Here is a 19348-nt window from a genome sequence, read left to right as displayed (position 1 = left end):
TGTGTGCTGCTCACCTGGCACTCTGCGCGCCACGATGCCTGGAAATCACAGGTACTCAGATATCTGAGCCGGAGTGTGAGGGAGAGGATCACAGACCGCGGGCTCCCTGGCTGCAGGGGGAGGGGCCAGGCGGGGGACACAGTGCAGGAGCAGATGTCAGAGGAGCTGTTTGTTTATTTGTTTTTGAAAATGAAACCTTGGGAGAAAGGGTAAAAAAATACATATGGTCCTTAGCTAGTCACCTTTTTCCTGTTATTCCTCGTCCTGGGGAAGGTGCCAAGATATATTTAGAAGGGTCTAAAGTTTCTTGGTGAAGTTGATGATTCTGGGACAAATCAGGAAGGTTTTCGCCTCGCCTGCGCTTTTTTCTTCCTGGCACGCGGCTTCACAATTACCTGCGTGGGCCCCGAGGACTGGCGGCCGCAGTTCCAAGTTCTGCGAAACCGTCTCCAGTGAAGCCTGTGAAATAGGACAAGACGCCGCTTCCCGGGGCTTAAAGGATCTCACCACGCAAACGCGTCCTGTGTGCTGTCCCGGCTGCTGGCGACAGGCCCGCGCTGGCTGGGAACCTCCATCCGTGGCACCTGAATGGGCGGCAGGAAAGCTCAGCCCAGGCGCACGGGCAGCCGCGGAGCCCAGATCAAAGTCAACGCAAAGGGAAGACGGGACGCGAATGGCATTCTGGCGCCTCCTTTCCTTTTCTTTCAAGCGCGATGGCACCTCCGAAGAAACAAAAGCCTCCCAGAGAAAAGGCTGGGTTGGCACGGGCGCCTGGCATCCCCCTCCTGCCCACTTCCCTGTGTCCCTGGCACCGTCTTCTTTGGAAACAAACAAGGCACTTGGAGGCGCTGGACGGGGGCCTCCCCTCGACTTCCCTCTCTTCTCTCCATGCTCCTTGCCTCCATCTTCTGAGTAGTTCTAGAAAAAGGAGCGCTCAGCCCGGCCGGCATGGCTCAGTGGGTGAGCACTGACTTATGAACCAGGAGGCCACGGTTTAATTGCCTGTCAGGGCACATGCCTGGGTTGCGGACTCCATCCCCAGTGGGGGGCGTGCAGGAGGCAGCTGATCAATGATTAGCTCTCATTACTGATCTCTCTCTCTCTCTCTCTCTCTCTCTCTCTCTGTCCCCCTTCCCGTCTTTCTGTCTGATGTAATGTCCCTGTGTGTCTGGCCCCAGCGGTCCTCCCCAGGAAGCAGGAGGAGGCCAGGGGGTACTCTGAGAAGACGACCTGACATTCCGGCCGCATGCCCTTCCAGCAGCCCGGCCGGGCCAGCACAGTGCGGATCCCGACTGCTGCCCTGGCTCCCGGGTTCAAATGCACACTTTTCTCCGACTGCTCTTCACCGTGAAACACGGGGCGTGCCCAGGCGGGCCGAGCCGACGGCAGAGAGTGGGGGTCCAGCCCGGCTAAGGTGCCGATTCACCCAACCTGACCCGAATGGACATCTGTGTAAACACCACGTACGGAGACGACTTCGAATAATTCTATTAAACAAAACACTGGGCTTTTTATTCCCCGTTTCGTGGCATTTTCTGAGCACTGTGTGTTGCAATCCCACTGAAACCCTGTGCTCCCAGGCTCTGTACAAAGCGCTGAGGGTTGAACCTCCACAGGATGGAGGGTTAGTTCATAAATGAATACCAAGCCAGGGGCATGGGTCCAAAGTTTGTTTAACAATCCTAACCTCCTGGGCCTGTAAAGATCCAACTGAAACCATTGCAAGAGGCCCTCCCAGGAGATGCTGGCACTTCTGCTGCTGCTCGGATCAGAAGGGCCAGAGAGGGGCTTTGTCTTTCTTTCCTTTTTTTTTTTTTAACTTGCAACATTTCAACACTCTCGGCTCCATGTGCAGATGGGGGAGCGCGGAGGGGGAAGAAAAAGGCATGTGAGAAAAACACGGTTGAACTTTTCTTAACCCAGAAGTTATTGCAGCTTTTACATGAGATTTCCAGCCAGAACATCCCTGGCGGAGGCCAAGCGCCCCAGCCTAGGAAACCTCCCCGTCACGGGGTGTCCTCCCCCAGGCTCATCTAGAAGAAGATGGCACTTCAAGTCTGGTCTAGACCAGCTGACCACGTCACTCAGCTCCGGTCTTAGCACCCATGACCCTAAACTTCAGGAGTGTAACAGGAACAGGAATCAGATGCTTTATCCAGCGAGACCAGTGTGGGGTTTTTTTAAAATATATTTTTATTGATTTCAGAGAGGAAGGGAGAGATTGATTTCAGAGAGGAAGGGAGAGGGAGAGAGAGATAGAAACATCGATGACGAAAGAGAATGATTGATCAGCTGCCTCTGCACACCCCACACTGGGGATCGAGCTGCAACCCGGGCATGTGCTCTTGACTGGAATCGAACCATGACCTCCTGGTTCATAGGTCGATGCTCAACCACTGAGCCACGCCGGCCGGGTTGGAACAGTGTATTTTGTACCAGTCCTTTCGAAGGAGAGGTTGTGTGGGCGGATGGATTGTAAAAATAGCCACGACCCTCATCCTACAGAGATGGGAGCAGACTCGTGGGTGCCGAGGGTTAGGGGCAGGGCTGGGAGGGACACAGGCAGTGATTACTGATGAGTGTGGAATTTCTCTCTGGGGTTAGGAAAATATTCTAAAATTGATTGTGGTGATGATTACACAACTCTGTAAATATATCAAAAACCATTAAATTGTACCCTTGAAATGGGTGGATTGTGTGGTATGTGAATTATATCTCAATAAAGCTGTTCTATTGAGAAAACCACAATCCTTTACTTGTCTCTGGATCCATGGCCTTTAACAATGTGACTTTGAAGCTTTTCCCAAACGGGTCTACTTCACTCCCACCCCCCTGCCCCATTGACTCGGGGCCACCTCATGACCCTGTTTGGCCCGTAGAACATGACGAATATGACAGAATGCAGGTTCTGAGCCTTCGTTCCCTAGAGACCTTGTAAGCTTCTGCTCGCTTCCTTTGCTGTCTTCACTGTGAAAGCTGCCTGGGCTGGCCTCTGGGAAGCGGAGAGATCCATGTGGCAGAGCTGAGGCAGCCAGTGAAGCCAGACAGCCTACCTGCCAGCCGCCTGCAGGTACACGAGCGAGCCCAGCCGAGATGCGCCAAGCCCAGGTCAGGGAAGCTGAACATCCGTGGCACCGTAGACACATGAGGCAGAAGACGTTGTTGTTTTATGCTAAGTGTTGGGGCTATTTGTTCCGCGGCAATGCCTGGCTGAGACTTGCGGCAACCGTTTTGAGATGACAGAAGCATAGAAAAGGAGTTGGGAAAAATGGTTGCATGGATCACCCACGAGGCCAATCATTTCCCTCAGAGTTAGTCTCGGAGCAGGGCTTTCCAATTCTTTCATTTCTTTTTCAGCTAAACCTTCCTGAACTGGTAGTGGAACTTACACTTGGTTAGGTAAGAGCTGGTGATCATCAGACATTGTCCTCAGGTGGCGTAAGCATCACACTAACATTTCAGGACCTTCCAGAGAGGACAGTCCTGGGCTGGTGGGAGCACCTGCCTTCTCAGTCACCTGAGGGGGGCTATGGGACAGCTTCGTCACCTGAGGGGGCCCACTGTGATTTGTCCCACGTGAGGCACACCTGCAGCATCCAGATGCGGCTGGCATAGCCCACTCTTGGACACAGGGGCTGGAATAAATGTAAATAAGGTTCAGGAACCTCCCCCGGGAGATGTTTTATGGAAATTCCCTCCTGGGTAAGTGCCCTGAGGGGGAGGGAGAGTGCCCCCAGTCCTGGCGGGAGCAGGACCCTGAAACCGACTTCGGTGAAGGGGAGGCACGTCTCTAGGAGCTGAATGACTTTACGTTTCTAAGTGTTGTGAGGAGTGAGGTGGAGATGACTTGAACTAAGACCCAGAGACACACGAAACAGGACACCCACATGCGTGCGAAAACGCCCCACGCCAACGCTGCCCCGTGGAACCTTCTGCGTTGTTGGCGTGGCAGTGAGCATCGGGAATGTGGCTGGTATGCCCGAGGAATCCAATTTTAAATTTAATGAACTTTTAACTAATTTAAACTTAAATAGCCACAGGGGACCCGTGCCTAGCCTATGGGGCAACACAGCTCTATATAAGCTACAGATGCACGTGTGTGTGTGTGTGTGTGTGTGTGTGTGTGTGTGTGTGTTATTTGCTACAACAAATATCATAGAGCCATTTATTTTCAGAGAGACGCTGGGTTGTGATTCAGTCACAAGTAACCTCCATACCCACAACCACCCAAATTTCTTCCGTCGTAAGAGGTACACTCCCTCCTATCCAGGGAGACCTGGCACCCACATGCTCAACCAATACACGTCTTCATTGAATGCCCGCTGGGTACGAGGTGCCCTGCATGTCAAAACATAATCAAAACAGAAGAAATGGCGGTGCAGTTTCTTTGACAAAGCTTAAGGGGAAAAAAATGCAAGGTGGCTTTGATAACATTTTGGAGTAAAATGATTTTAAATGAGAAGATGATGAATTTACAACAACAAGTAAAGAAGGGTTGGCGAGTTTGATTTCTATTGTCGCTGAAGATGATGTAATTGTGGCCTAATAAGCAAAATTATTAAAGGGTTTATGAGCTTTCATTCCCGCAACCCACTGAGAAAAGGTCAACAAGATTCCCTCCTACAACTCACTGAAGAATTTGAATTTAAAATGAACCTCACTCTACGAGGGAAAAAAAAAAAGAAGGTAAAATCAGAAAGACAGAAACCAACCGAAAAAAAAAAGGGAGAAAGAAAACCCCTTAATTTATGTTGACTTCGTTATTCTCTAGATTAAAAGCTGCTCGGCATAAAATGAGGACTTTGAGCTTCAACTTTTAAGGAATTCACATATTTGCATCAATTTTTAAAAAGCTTTTTATAACTAATGAACTCGGATGTCTTTGGGCATGGCATGAAATCCATGTGTACAGTCTGTAATTAAGAATGCAGCCTCGGCAATTAAAATTAAGGGTAGGGACCTCAGCTGAGGTCCTGGGAGAGCCCCAGTCAAAAAAATTATGCTAATGCTGTGTGTCCTGAGAGCCTCTCTGAGCGCAGCACGCGGGCGAGGAGCTGTCCTGCCCTGTGCGTTTAAAGCTGACAATTAGGGACAATTGTGATGTGTGAGGCCGGGCTCACCGCTCGTCTGCCTGGCACTTGCTAGGGGCCTGGGAACCAGCACCAGGACCTCCCCAAACCGAGCTCAGAACGTGCAGACTAGGTCGGACCCGGAGTCCGTAATGCAAGCATGGCAGGGTCTACACGGGCAGGGGATTCCTAATGCAGGTTTTATTTAATATTTAAAGTCGCCAGTGCCATTACTGAGAATAGGAAGATGCCTTCATGCCGAACTGATTAAAATCACATCAGGAATAATGAACGACAGGCCATGTCCGAACACACACCCACTCTGACTTTTCTTTTTTTTTTTTTAAATATATTTTATTGATTTTTTACAGAGAGGAAGGGAGAGAGATAGAGAGTTAGAAACATCGATGGGAGAGAAACATCGATCAGCTGCCTCCTGCACATCTCCCACTGGGGATGTGCCCGCAACCCAGGTACATGCCCCCGACCGGAATCGAACCTGGGACCTTTCAGTCCGCAGGCCGATGCTCTATCCACTGAGCCAAACTGGTTTCGGCAGACTTTTCTCAAAGAAAGTATAAACAAGAGTAAGGGGAAGTCCTTTAGGTGTCCTTTGAGGAGCCTGGAGCTCGGGGGCTGAAACCCAGGGCCCACGGGTCCCCTGGGCGATCAGCTCCCAGCCTCGTGCCTAAGGTGACTGAGATAGGCCTTCCCATCTGGCAGGGCCATGGCCCAGGTGAGAGACTGAGTCCCGTGCCCTTTCCTCAAGCACTTGGCTCAGCTCCCCATGCACTGCCTGGGCGGCTGCCTCCTACCACAGCTGCACCGGGTTCCTTACCAAAACCTTCTTGGCTCCCTCCTCCCCGGGGTGGGCCCGCGCCAAGCAGCACTCCTGGTGTTTGTCCTCGAAACCTGATGGCCCTGCCTCTCCAGGCAGCGCGCACCCCGAGGAAGGCTCGCTGAGACCAGCGCGAGGGCCTCAGGAATTCTGTCCCCGCCCAGGCAGCTCTCGGAGCCTTTGCTGATTGTCAGTGTGGACAGCTCACTCCCCCCCGCCCCCCCGAAGTGCCCTGCAAATCACCAGGAAGCACCTGCAGGCTCCCCCCCCCCCCGCCGCCCCATCCCAAGGGCGCCCCAGTGCAGCAGGATGGATGGGCTCCCCAAAGGAGGGCTAGGGGAGCGTGGAGGGACCCTGGCATCCGAGATGAAGGTGCCCCCACTGCCTCCTCCACTACACGGCAACCAGCCTCCCTTTCATCACCAGAATGGCCTTTTCTTCTTATTATTAATACGTTTTGTATCTTAGGAAGCTTTAGGTTTACAGAAAAATGACTGGAGTTTCCATGCCCTCCTCAGCCTGCCCCCTGCACCCCAGTGACCCTGTGCCTAATATCTTACACGAATATGGTGCATGTGTTAGAGCGGATGAACCAATATGGACACATTGCGATGAGCTAATCTGTGGTGTACATTAGGGTCCCTTGTGGTGTTGTACATTCCAGGGGTGTGGACAAACGTATATGACATGTACCCACCATTCCCGCATCATACTGAGGAGTTTCCCTGCCTTCACAATTCTCTGTGCTCTGCCTAGCCACCCCTCCCTACCCTGAAGCCAGGGATGGGAGCATGTCATTCCCTGTGTAAAATTATTAGATACTCAATTAATTGAAAGCACTAACTTCCATCCACAGCATCACAGAAGACAAGTCACATCCTGGAAATATATTTTCAACCGAAACAGCAGCTGTACCTTAAGCATATAAAGAGCTTGCACATATTTCTCTTATTCATTTATCTGGTGTTTGCTAAGTGCCTACTGATATGCCAGGACATCAATGCCCAAGCCTTAAGATGTCAATAGCATACTTATTGTCTCAGAAAGTCTGCATCACATTAACACATAGAGATATGTGTATATACACACACACACACACTAGAGGCCCAGTGCACAAATTTGTGTACAGGGGTGTCCCTTGGCCTGGCCAATGATTGAGGCCTATTCGGGGGATGGGGGGGTTGCAGCCAGCAAGGGGGGGGTGGCTATACCAGCGGGCAGCTCCTGCATTGAGCATCTGCCCCCTGGTGATCAGTGCACATCATAGCAACTGGTCCACTGGTCATTCCACCGGTCATTCCAGTCGTGGTAAAGGTCGCTTAGGCTTTTATATATATAGACAAGTTGCTTTCCAGAAAAACCGTATCAATTTAAGTGTCTACAAAAAGGTATCTTCTAGAAAGTTAGACAGTTCATCTAACTTTTCAAGTTTATTGGCATTAAGTTGTTCAGAATATTTTGTGTCTGGAGATAAACTTCCTTCCCATTCTTAATATCTTCAGGTTTGGCAGTTACTTTTTCTTGTTCATTCCTATTACAATTTGTGTTGTTTCTATGTAAGGAACTCCCTTCACATCTCTTTATTTATTTTAGTGACTTTGGCTCTTAATATTACTATTCCTTTCTTCTATTTTCTTTTATTTGTGTCAATAAACATTTCTTTTAATAAATGTATTTGAGGCTATAAATTTACCTCCAAATACCACTTTAGATACACCCCAAAAGCATTCGAATGTCCTAGTGTCATGGTTCCTCATTCCAAGTATTTTACAATTTTCATTGCTGCACTATGATTTCCTCTTTAAACACTGGTTTGTTTAGTAAATCTTTTAGTTTTCAAAATATACTTGATTATTGTTTTTTGAATTAAATTGATTGAAATATCTTTTTAATGGATTGTTTTGTCACCAGAACATACACTCTCTTTTTACCTTCAACTTTTATATTTTCTATATTAATATTACTAAGACAATTTTCCTTCAGTTAGTATTTCTATGGGCTATGCTTTTCTGTTTCTTTGTTGAAAACATTTTTGATTGATTTATGATAAAATTTATTTGTGTTAAATAAATCTGGGTGTCTTCCTGGTTTTAATCTATTACTTTCTTTGCAAAAAGAAACTCATGTAGAATTATGACCATTTTATTTCTTGGGCCCTCTTTACCGACATTTATCTTTATGTATTTTTTCCTTTCTGTGTGTGTGTGTGTGTTTGTTTTTTTAATTTAAAATTTTTCCTGTGTCCTTGACATTTTCCTCTGCTGGTTTGGAAGTTATAGGTTGTATTGCTATCACTATGGTTAGCGGGAACTGCTTACATTTTGTTTGAAAATCACATAAACATAATGTGTTAGAGGTACCCCGTGTCTCCCTCTGACTCCTGAGCAAGGCGGACAGAGGCATTCGGGCAACCCAAGGACCGAGTCTGCCCCTCCCCCAGCTTCCTCCTTAGGCCTGTCTGAGCCTCAGTTCACTTCACAAAGCACATGTAATTAATTATGATTTCCCAGAGTCAATAATTAATTACATTTACTAATGCATTTTATCAATATCTCTCGCACCCACCTCTCCCCCAGGGCTTGCTTCATTCGTGAGGAAGTGAGACTTCCGGCGTCTATTGCAGTGAGGCCTCTGAGCAGCCCACAGTGAGCCCTGGTCTGTCTGAAAATGCCTTTCCCTTCGCTCTTGAAAGAGTTGCCTGAGGAAGAAGTCTAGGTCGACTTTGGGATGGTCCTCCGCCGTGGTCTGGCTTCCTGGCTCCGGGGAAGTCCTTCCTTCTGGCCCTTTCTCCCACGGCTACTTAATCCTCCTTGAAGTTCTCCTTTCCTGTCATAATTTCTCATCTTCTGAAAATACGGGCTGTCCCCCAAAATGCACACACACGTTAACAACTGACAGCTGGTAAGTGAAAAGGAAGTGTATTTTATAAACACCGCCTTCCTAATGATCCCAGGTGTGTCTACGTCTTTGGGGACACCCTGTAGGTGAGGATTCTACACAGAGTAACTTTTAAGGTCTTTTTCATGTGATTCTGCCTTCCTCATTTCCTCTGGAGGGAACGCGTCCTCGAGGCCATGGCCCAGCACTGGGCTTCTGCACGCGCCTCTCGGAACCTCGTGCTCGTGATGTTGGCCTGAGAGGTGGGCCTGCACTTAGGGGCCGGGAGAGGCTCGGTGACGTCAGCAAACAGCGGTGATGTTAGCGTGAGACCGGGCAGGAGTGGGTGGGAGAGAGGAAGAGGAAGAGGCAGGAAAGGGAATGGAGAGAAAACTCCAGAAGTCTGTCTGTAGAGGGCAGGCTAGGAAGTTAGAGACCAAACAGGCCAGCCTGGTCCACGGGACCCCCCGACCCCAGCTCTCCTCATGCCCCGCAGCTGCTGCCAACACCGACCCCCCTGGAGGGGAGAAGTAACTGGGGTCACGGGTGTGGCTGGGCGATGGGGCTTCCAGGCGCAGTAGAAACAGAGGTCGCGGTCCAGCAAGAGCATTTAATATTCTCCGATGTTCTGAGCGTTCGTACTGTCGGGCACGGAGTGTAATTACACGTCCAGGTTGCTCCTCGTTGGTCAGACGCGAGCAGGAGCTGAGTTGTGGCGGCTCTGGCCCTCCGATGCCTGGCATACCTCTCGGAGGTAAACCATGCGTCGAGCAGGCAGGAGCTGCTTGCAGCGCAGCCCGGCCAGCTGGCACCCGGCAGCCTGTGCCGCCCGGCTGGGCAGCAGCTGGAGGGCAGGGCCGCGGGCCCCTCTGCGCCTTGGTGATGGAAGCCCTGGTCACCAGGACAAAGGCATACAAATTAGCGGCCGAGTAAGAGTGACTCTGGCGCTCGCCGGGGCTCCCTTGGGCATCTCAGCGCAGGAGGCGGCCTGCATCCCTGGAGGCTCCGAGAGCATCCACAGCGCTCCACCCGGGCTGGCGCCACGCCCGGAGGCGGCCGGAGCAGAGCGCCCCGCAGCCAGGAAGCGCAGGTAAACTGTAAATCAAAAGCACGCAACATGGGAACGAGGAGAAAATGCTCTTTGGCTGTAAGACGAGACATCTGTTGGGCTCCATGTCGTATAATTAACAACTGGAACCAAGTGGAGGAGAGGGATGGTTGGGGCCCCCTTGGGAACCTGCGCCAGGCTGACCTCACGAGCCTTTGGGAAGAAACTGATGGAATCACCCGAGACCAGCGGGAAATAAAACAGGTGCCTGTGGGAGGTGATGTTCACTCTTCAAAGCCGTCCACGGCGTCTAAGATGAATGAGAAAGGCTGGGCTCCGTCGCTTCTAAAGGGCTGCGTATCTTTTCTCCATCCTCACCTCCGGCCATGAGCTGCCTCCAGCAACACCGAGCACCGTGCAGTGCTTTGAATAAACCCTGCCACCGTCCACGCGGTCTCTCAGGCTTGCCATGACTTTAATAGACACCCTGCCACCGGGCTAACTCCTAGATATCACCTACAGCTGGCACGATGCCACCCTGACACCACCCAGCCTTCCTCGGTGATCGACATGATCCCGTGCATAATTTCACCTGCTGCATTGAACATGGCAGTTTCTTCATACCCCTGTCTCAGTATCTCAATGCCCAAAAAGGTGCTTGGCATAGAGGAAACATCAGTCACTATCCACTGAATGAATGAATGAATGAATGAATATAGGATTTTTAATCCAGATGCCTTAACACAGGGAACAAAGCCACACTGAGTTGGTCTCCGCTAGCAGCTTTGGCTCATCTGCCACAATTCTCCCATCTCTCACCCACGCGGCCAGCAGCTGAAGGAGAGGGTCATTCCCTCCTGCCTGTTCTCCCTCCTCAGTAATCTCCTCCACAGTCTTGGCTTTGATTTCCACCTCTTCTTGGACGGCTCTCAAAGGCGCATCTCCAGGCCGACTGCTCCTCCGAGTTCCACATCTGTCTAGCCAGCTGCCGGCACGGAGCTCTCGTTGGTAACGACAAGCCCGTGTGCCTCACCCCTGAACTGTCCTCCTGCCGCTCCCCTTCTCCGTAAACGGGGCCACCATCTGTTCCTGGGAGCAAGTCGGAACAGGAGGCGTTCTGAGCCCCTCTCCCTGAGTCCCCTCTCTCCCATCTCCAATCCATCACCGACTCGGGGAGGAGGCGCCTCTCATTTATTCGTCCCCCGGATATTTATTAGGCTCCAATTATACGCCGCGCTGTCCTCTGGGCCACGGGGATTCCGTGGCGAATAAGGCAAGCAACCCCCTCGTGTCCTGGAGTTCAGCAATAGGCACACGAGTGGGTGGTGATAAATACGACGAATATAGTGAAATATGACGGTGACTGTGGGAGAGGGGGAAGGGGTAAAAATGTTAATTTCCCACCAAATAGCCACTCTCTTTTTCTTCTTTATTAAAAAATCTTCGTTATATTTGGGGCCGCAGTGTGCTTAGCCAGGGACACAGCAACAAAATAAAATTTAAAAAAAAAGACTGTATTTCCAGTCCCCCTTGTGGTCCGTTCGTACACCAAAAGGTTCCAGGTTCAATGCCAGGTCAGGGCACACACCCAGGTTGTAGATTTGACTCCCAGTTGGGGCTCATCCGGGAGCCAACTGATCATTGATTCTCTCTCACATTGATATTTCTCTCTCTCTCTCCTCTCTCTCTCTAAAAATCAATAAAAAAACCTCACCTACGAGTAGGTGAGCTGGGGAACCATGCCCCTCGCAAGCAGAGCCTGCGGACGGGTATTTTGCCTGTGTTTGGTCATCGGCGTGGAGGACTATTTTTGTCTCATATTATAACCCCAGAAGCCAGTACTGTGTCCCCACGCCCAGAATATTCCTCGTATTAATGGATGAACAGATAAATGGGTGCTCTGGTTCTTCTCTACCTTCCACTTGTTTCTCCTTCCGGGATCTAGAACTCACCCTTTATGATTAGAGAACCAACAGATGGCGTTTCAACACGTCAAGTGACACGGTGTGGGCACGCCATCAGTGCAGGGTCACCAGAGTACGCTTTCAGCAAACACCAGCCTCCACTGGCAGCCGCCGCCCTGGCTTTGAGTCCCTTCTCTCTGGGCACAATCAGATCTTTCAGCTTTTGCGTTTCTGTAATTCCTGGTCTCTGGACATGTGTGTAGACCCTACGGACATCAAGAAATGTTTACAGAAACACACTATTGCCCTCTCCACCGGGCTGTGATCACTTCCAAGAGCCGAACCCATGCTTTCTAAGCTTGGTCCCACGTCACGGTTTCCAGCAAAGCGAACACGCTTGAACATGCTTGACAGCCGTTGGCGTGGATGCATTTTACCAAAAAGTAGACTCAGCAGCGATATGCTGAGTCTCCCCACAGCTGGGAGGGGCCCCAGACACAAGCTCGGGGGTGTTGACCAGGAATCCGGCCCTGGCCTCTATATGTTGATACCCCTACGGTCCTCTTTCCATGAGTTACGTATTTTTAAGGAATGTAATGACTAACATATGGCAATTCTAGGTGTTTACACAAAAAGCTCTATCTTTGTAAGATCTCCCTGGAAGATAATGACTTTTTTCGTCTCTCCGTGAGCTCAATCCTCTGTTCATTATGTAAAGAATTAAATTACTGGTTTATCTGAAAACATACTTTTCCCCCAACGGTATCCGTTCTCCAATTAGGCACAAACCTTTTAAAATAATCCTGGTACGGCGCGTGTAGGACAGAGCAGTTGTGAAATCCTTCCCTCATTTCTCTTGACTTGGTAGGAGTACCTTTCACGCTACAGAAATCCGTGTAGCAGGATTCAGAGCGGGGGGCGGCGGAGCAGCCCAGCCACCTGGCGGAACAGCCTCGCTTGGCCTGCGGGTGCCATGGAGACTTGGGCTGCCATCTTGAGCCCACCCGTGTCCCGGCTGCCGGTGCCAGTTTGAACGGCTCACTCCTGTTTCCCAATGAGTTCTGACTAAACGCCATCAACCATATGACAGGGTCTAACAAATATCAGCACTCTGCCAGGTTCAATAAACACCCTTTTCAGGGTAATGGTCCTTAATGAGGACACCAGCCATCAGTTAGGTGGGGAACACACTGTAATTATTACTGGGCAAAGATGTCTGGAAGGAGACCTGCAAGTATAAGGATTGGAAAAACGTGGGGGAGGGGAGCGCGTACAAAATAAAAAAATCGCCTGAGCTCTCAACTTTGTGCTGATGGGAGAGAAAAAATAACTCAAGGGTTAGGGATTATCTCCAAAACAGTGTCAACAATTTATCAAGGGAGCTGGGGGTTAACTAGTCATTCGTGTGATCCATGACACATGTTATGTGTCTATAATTAAGTCAATGAGAGACCAGGAAACTCGCTTGATGGAGCACTTGGCTAAATTGGACCATTACATGAGCGAGGAGCACCTTCCATCAAAATAATCCTTTAGGGTCTGCCATGGGTGTCATGGATGTTTCCATCATAGCAGCGGAGACAGCCTTTGCCCCAAGGAGCTCCCTGCATTACAGCTGTTTGTGTATGGCTCGTCTCCCCAATTACCAGACCGAAAGTATTAGACACCACCTTAAAGGTGCAGAAAAATGACCTACCTCAGCTTGGAGGAGGGTGAGACCACTTTGGGATGGGAGGGGCAGGAGTGGTTCCTTGGACGAGGTAACATTGCATTTCATTTATTCATGGGACGCTAATTTGTTGAGCGCGCGCTCTGTCCCGGCTGGCCCTGGAGATTCAGAGGTGACGGAGACAGGGCCCTGCCTGGACGGTGACAAAGTGGAGTGTGGGAGACTTAATAGACAGGTCCTGAAGGGCGGCGAGGATTTTGACAGGTCCGTGCGGGTGGGGGAAGGAGGTTCTATAAATTGACACCGGCTGAGTGACTGGGTTGAGCCCGCGTCAATTTATAGGGGATTGTCAGTATTGAAAAAGGAACTTAACTTTTATTGAGCACCTACTGTGCGCCAAGCGTTCCCTATTTCCCTCACTAATGCTCACAATAACCCTCTGAGGTAGGAACTCTTCTCAGCATGATTTTTGTAGAGGCCCAAAGAGAGGCTTAGGGAACGTAACTCATCCAAATTCACAGGCTGGATGAGGGGCTGGTGGGCATCCATTGCCTGACCTTCCTCCTCCTCCCTCCACCAGCTGCCTAGAATGTAGAGTCTAAGGGAGGAAGGAGGCCAGCTGGCCAGAAGGATATGAGGCTGGGCTATTGGGGCCTTGAACGGCAGCTAAGAAAACGGTTCTCCGTGGTTAGGAACTGAAGTCCAATCGGATGAGTTATGTGCTTGGTAGAGAGATTAATCAGGCAGAACAAGTAATGGTGATGGACGGGGCGGGGGTGGAGGACGGGAGCCGTTGAGGAGGTGGATGAGGGATGCTTGAAGCGGTCCCAGGCTCGGGGCCGCATGGCTGGGGAGTGTGGGAGGAGGCCCTGGTGTGGGGACCTGGCGGGGCCCATGTGGATGGAGGACATGCCTCTAGGATCTCATTCTTTCCCACAGATCAATCCAGGGCGGCCTCTTGAGTTAGGAGAGTGAACGGATCCCCCTCACCCGCCTTCCAATCGGTCATTTCTAACTCGAGCCTGACCAGATAGGAAGCCGACAATAGCGATCAGAAAACAAAGGGCGCCTTTCACAACGGACAGGGCGAAGCCATTTGGGGCAGGAGTGGGGAGGGGAGCTCCTGCCATTGTGGAGGCGCCAAATTACAAAGCTCGCGCTGCTGTGGGGACCCCCGGGGCCTGGCACGGGGCCCAGGCACTGAGAGCCCCCACGGTTGAGGCCGAGCTTGGCAGCGAACCTCCCTCTGGTTGTGGGCGAGGGCCAACGGAAGCTTCTAGAGTGGGGCCGAGGAGGCGGCCCTGGCTGAGACCTGGACCGGGCCTTTCTGGAACCTCCTTGGGGAACGATGACTCCAGCAGAGTCCACAGGAACTGCTCCTGCGCCCGTGTCTGAACTGCCCACGGCGCAGCAGCAGGCTGGCTTCCCTCCCGCCCTGAGTGCTCCTGGGCCTCCTTCCAGCACGGGGCCCACGCAGGAGATGGCAGCTCATTTCAATATTCGCCAAAGCCCAGCATAACGAGGGAAACAGATCTGCTCTAAAACAGCGCTGTGTCATGGATTCCAGACTCCCGTGGGAAGCACAGGCGGGTCCTCGGAATCCTGCGGGCGAGGGCAAATCAGAGCTGACCCACACCGAGCCGCTGCCTGGTGGAGGCTGCACAACCTCGCCCGAGCCCTGAGCTCCGCCTGGCCCTGGGCTGGTGCGCCTGACACCTCTGCAGACAGCAGTGCATAACCCAATGCCTTGTGCAGCGTGAAGCAGAAACACGGAGTTTAATCTTGATCTTTCTCTAAACACACATTTTAAATAAGGGTGAACATTCACAATAGAGTTTTGCAAACACAAAGCAAGGATATTGGTCATCAGGCCCACAACCTTTACAGTGTCTTTACGTTTGGGTGACTATCTACTACAGAGAATAGTTACAAAAGTTGGTCCCCTGTGACGATTTTCTGTGCCAAGTGGGCAATGGCCATCTAGTCAAAGGCAGTGAAGGGAGACGCCCCTGTCCATCCACACGCTAATGTGACGTTCCGATCAGCATGCTTCTGGGGAAGATGTGGGGACGTTGCTGAAAAGAGGGAACGTCTCCTAAGCCTGGTGCCCCACAAGGAATCACTTCGCTTCTCGTCAGAATGCGTCCACCGAGCCGATCCGCAGGCTATGGAACCTTTCACGTGGCGATTTAAAACAAAAACAAAAACAAAATGAGTTGTTTCTTATTGAGAGCATATCAGTTGTCAACTTTTTTCTTTGAGCCGGGGATTCCACAGATGATTTCAATTATAGTCACACCGGGAAATTAATTCTTCATTTCATGCTTCCACGGGAAGAATTCTCCTATTGGGTCAACCTTGCGATTTCTCTTCATTATTTCTGACGTCACACTGACTGTTATTATTTTTCACTACATTAAAGAGTGAATTAAGTTTCTGCAGAGAGTGAATTAAATTAACATAAACAGAAGTAGTGTGTGCATGACTGTGCTCTGAACTACTCCAGAAATCAGATGGAGAAGGAAAATGTTTAAGTAATTGGAAAAAAAGGTTTAATGATCAAGATTTCTAAAAAAAAAAAAAAGAAGAAAAAAAAGGGGGTGGTGTGTTCAGTATGGCACCTGAAGGACAGAGATTGATTTCTTCCCGGAGCAGACACCCAGAACTAAATATCGGCAGCAATTAAAAAACGGTGGTCTTTTGTAAATTACTCCCAGAAGAAATCTTGGAAATCTTTCATTTTCGTCACTTCGGTCCAGTGAACCGTAAAGCCATTATGAAGGAACAAAAATACTGGAGAGAAAATTGAAATACAACAGTAATTAACACTCTGGATATATCCAAATAATAAAAAAAAATGCACCAGAAAGAGAATGGTCATCACATATGCCCCAGGGAATGAAAACGTTCAGATCTCACCAAAACCAGCTCGAAAAGTCACAGGCACCCAGGCAAACGCAGACGACATCGGCGCCGTTTCCCAAGATGGGAACGGAGGGGGCTGCTCGCAGCATCTCGCAGAACGCACAATGCCGGCGTCGTCACAGGCCCGCTCCCCCTTCTTTCTAAAAATTATCCCCAGGTTTCCTAAAGTGCTGCGCCGGGAGGGAGGTCCGTTTTCTATTTGCTTTGGAATCATGCTTAATACCCCCATCTTAGGTTTTTCACTTTTTCCTTCCTCTGCTAAATGCCAGCAAAGAATGATGGAGGCAAAGCCTGGGAAGAGAGCAGCTACCACAAACACACGGGTCCCTCTGGGTCCTCTGGTGCTTTACAGACAAATGTTAAAGATTTATTGCACATGAACATCAAACATGGTTTTACTACAGTCCTCGTTTGGATCAAATTGACACATTTTACATTCATTTTAGCCTAATGAGATTCTTTCACTCCACATTATATTCTGGGTGACCCCGCACATTAAATTTGTGGCATGGAACCAGCCCGCTGGTGTAACAAAGCCCCATTCTTCCCGGTTTCTTCATTTACGAAAGAGAGAAAACAGTTTAGCAAAATCATAAATCTTGAACAAATGAACGTATTAATCAGGACTCAGCAGAGAATACAAATACGATGCAGCGAGGCCGTGTTATGCATGAGCCTCTCTGCAGCCTGGATAGCGAAACTCTTCCGGACTTGGATTAGACGCTGAATATGCAACAGTTCGGGTACCTTTCATAATTCAAATCGAGGGCCTTCGTAGAGACCAGTGACCGTCTTAACAAGGATGGAGAATTAGATTTGCAATTCATTTCCAAATCCCGGCTAGCGGGCTTCCAGGATTCAATATTTACTTTGGTGCCGGATTACTGAGTTTTTAAAAATCAGCCCCACAAAATATGCTTGTTGCTTCGTCCTACCGCGACGCAATGCGGTGGAAGTTTGTGGCGCGGCAGCTGGAAGGCAGTTCCTCGGAGCTGGAGGAGGTGACCTTGAACGGAGGTGAACGGAAACTAGAAAATGTTAATTAAAATTATTAGTGCTGTTTGAGATGCTTATCTTGTTTACTGCGAAGGTGTTGCTCCCTTCTGCGTAATTAGGGGTAATTTTACTCACTTTCAAGTCTGTAATTTTAAATATCACAGAGTTTTATCTTCCGGCATGAAGTAATTCATTATTGGTTTGCACGTTCCTGCTTGATGTTTTAATCAATATGTGCAGCCTCCTCGGCCGTTATAATTTATCTGGAGGTTTTATATAGCTTCCAGAGCGGCGGACTGTGCGTGGCCCATGAATTGAAGGCCTTGTTGTTGTTTTTTTGCTGGTATTTCCACAGCATTCTAGGTTTTTGATGTGGGAAAAGGTTTTTACTTGATCTGTCCTTTTATATCTCATTATGCCTGCGATTTTACAGGCCAGCAGAATTGGCAAGATACACTTCTCTGAAGTCCGCTCTGTTTGAAACAAAGAAGTCCCCTCACTTGATCTAAAATTAGCTAAATAATGTATACAATTATTATAAATATATGTGCTTACAACCTGTAAAGACTAAATCCCTTATAAGTCATTGATGTATTTTAAATCTAAGCATGTAAATTAAATGCTTTTAGCAGTTGCTAAAAATTTGCATCTGTCACCTATTTTCATATTAGAATTAAATATTAAAGTCTCAATGTTTAGGAAGTGGCCAAATGACATCATCGAGGCCTTTATACATGATGATGAGGCTTTAAAAATAAATCTTTCCAAACGGCAAGTTTTCCTGCAAACTCTTCCATTTCTGAAAGCTTTTCTCGGTGGAAAGCAGGGAATTGCCTAGGTTTGATTTTCTTTCCATTCATAGTCAATTGTGATTTTTTTTTTCTGTTCAGGATACTGACAGGCTGTGAAGGTTAATTTTCTTCATGTAGATCTGTAAACTGGTGACGAGGTTAAGGCACATGCCTGGTACATGATTTTAATTAAGCGGCGACAGTAAAATGTTCAGTACTAAAATGAAAGGGCATCTCCCATTGATGGCTGTTTTTTAGCTCAGTGATTTTCCCGAAGATCCTACTGTTTGGAAACCAGGTGGCATTTTAAAGGTGTGTGACAGATCGCGTTCCCGAGACGGTCGCCCGCTCTGTTTAGAAAAGCATGACAGTGGAATTCGAAGTGGAATGTTCTAGAACAGGGTCAAGTTTCCTAACCAGAGACTCTGGAGGGAATCCAGCTGTTACTCCTCTAGGACAAGTAAGAACCGGACGGAGTGCATGCCCCCAGCAGAGCCTGGCGGCATGGAGAGTCCCTGAGGACGCAGAATGGTCCCCGTGGCTCAGGAGAGTTAAGGACTCTCCCAGGAACGGCCTGAAGTTGTCAGAACACTGTCCCGGGTTAAGCTCCGCACGCGGCCTTCCCATTGCGCGGGCCCCGTCTGCAGTGGCTGCGAACATCCCGCCGGCCCCGCTGGAGGAGCCGGTGAAAAAGTGCCACCGAAGCAAGGACCATCCCTAACCAGATGGGCAGACGCCCCCCCCACTGCCCAGGCAGGGCCCGCCCTTCTCCCCTCACTTCGTCTTCTTGAAGCTGCCAGTGCCAAGCGTCCCTCTCAGGACCAATCACAGGGGCTTCTTAACTGGACCCCAACGGTTGTCCCCCAGACAAAGGGGCCTCGGGGGCCCTTTCTCTCAAGTGCTTCGAGGCCTTGTCATGTCCACGTTTAAAACGCCCCGTGGCTGCCGTGCCTGGAGCAACAGCAAACCCCTGCAGGGCGTCTCCCTCCTTGTGTGCCCCCACTGCCCATCTTACTTACCTTCTCCTGCTCCCCAAAAGCCAGGCTGTCCCACTGCCTCTCCCCCGACCCACAGAGCACTCCGATCTGCCCTCCACACGTTCGCCCACGGAGGCTCCTGCACCCCCTGAGCAGTGCCCGTGGCGATCCATCCACAGCCCATTCCGGGCTTTAAGGCCCTCTCCACACTCAAGTCCAAGGGACACTGTGTTGACGGTTTCTTTGGTTGCAAT

This window comes from Myotis lucifugus, unplaced genomic scaffold, assembly GCF_000147115.1.
Source record: "Myotis lucifugus unplaced genomic scaffold, Myoluc2.0 scaffold_447, whole genome shotgun sequence".
In the NCBI taxonomy this organism is placed as follows: domain Eukaryota; kingdom Metazoa; phylum Chordata; class Mammalia; order Chiroptera; family Vespertilionidae; genus Myotis; species Myotis lucifugus.
Note: the sequence above shows the minus strand (reverse complement) of the source record.